This window comes from Cucurbita moschata, unplaced genomic scaffold (genome assembly GCF_002738365.1).
Source record: "Cucurbita moschata cultivar Rifu unplaced genomic scaffold, Cmos_1.0 Cmo_Scf00040, whole genome shotgun sequence".
Classification (NCBI taxonomy): Eukaryota; Viridiplantae; Streptophyta; class Magnoliopsida; order Cucurbitales; family Cucurbitaceae; genus Cucurbita; species Cucurbita moschata.
In genome coordinates, this window is record NW_019268556.1 from 1,735,542 (window position 1) to 1,736,969 (window position 1,428).

Genomic DNA, 1,428 nt, shown 5'->3' on the forward strand with positions numbered 1-1,428 from the left:
CGAGCGATGAGGACAAACGCCACAATTGGGTTGCTGTGTCGGGTATTGACCAAAAAGCTGAGAAGTTCATCAGAAAGATCCATCAGAGTCGTGTTTTAGAGGCCGAGCACTAAATTGATGGTATAGTTATCTGTCGAGCATTTCAATTGTAATTTGCATTCCAATGGTCTTAAAGAATGAGTTGGGTTAGATTTATTTTTCTTTTTGGTTTGAGTTGGGGTTGAATTTTTGAATAACCGAAAATTCTAACTCAACCAAAAAAAAAGGTCTTAAAGAATGAGTTGGGTTAGATTTTTTGAATAACCGAAAATTCTAACTCAACAAAAAAAAAAAGGTCTTAATATTGGTTCTGGCAAGGCTTGAATCCACGACCTTTGGCTCATAAGACCAACACTCTAACCAACTGAGCTACAGAACCTTGGATATTAAAAATAAGTTAATATTTGAATGAAAATAATATCATTACAAGCGTATAAATAATATGGAATTATAGTAGTTTTGTTCGGTCTTATGAGCCGAAGGTCGTGGGTTTTGATTCCCGCTAGAACCAAATATTGATTATATATGTATAAAATATACTAGTACCTTGTAAATTTATAGAGTAGTTACTATAATACTAGCTATTCTTGTGTCCATGCTGAATCTTTTACGACAAGCCAGACATAATTCAACCTCTGATAGCTGATGTGTAATGTCAGTACACCCGTTCCATTTGACGCTCGAGATATTCATCCTGCGACGCTCACACACACTGTAATACATATATTTGTCACAAGGTATCTAACTTAGGGCACATTTCTAATCTTTCTAGAGTAGACGTCATTTTGATGAGTAGTCATATGATCTTGTAGATAATTCGTCTGATATCTGATTGACACGAAATTCATCTAAGACAGATCTCGTCATCTCATTCTTTCCAACCTTGTTTCTGCTGCACCTGTTCCATTTGACACTGTCCTTGGAATATCAATTTCAAAAGAAGATGCTCGAGATACTCGTCCTGTGACGCTCACACACAATGTAATACATGTATTTGTCACAAGGTAGCTAACTTAGGCCATCTCATTCTTTTCAACCTTGTTTCTGCTGCACCCGTTCCGTTTGGCAGTGTCCTTGAAATATCAATTTCAAACGCTCGAGACACTCGTCCTGCGACGCTCACACACACTGTAATGCATGTATGTGTCACAAGATAGCTAACTTAGGCCACCTCATTCTTTTCAACCTTGTTTCTGCTGCACCCGTTCTTTTTGACACTGTCCTTGAAATATTAATTTCAAACGCTCGAGATACTCGTCCTGCAACGCTCACACACACTGTAATGCATGTATGTGTCACAAGATAGCTAACTTAGGCCACCTCATTCTTTTCAACCTTGTTTCTGCTGCACCCGTTCTTTTTGACACTGTCCTTGAAATATTAATTTCA

At 37.8% G+C, this 1,428-nt stretch overlaps 1 non-coding gene across 1 annotated transcript; it reads right to left on the reverse strand.

Annotated features, from left to right (window-relative positions):
- Positions 1-344: 344 nt before the first annotated feature.
- Positions 345-418, reverse strand: TRNAI-UAU. The gene has a single exon. It is a non-coding gene; the product is annotated as a tRNA-Ile (tRNA).
- Between the last annotated feature and the right edge of the window lie 1,010 nt (positions 419-1,428).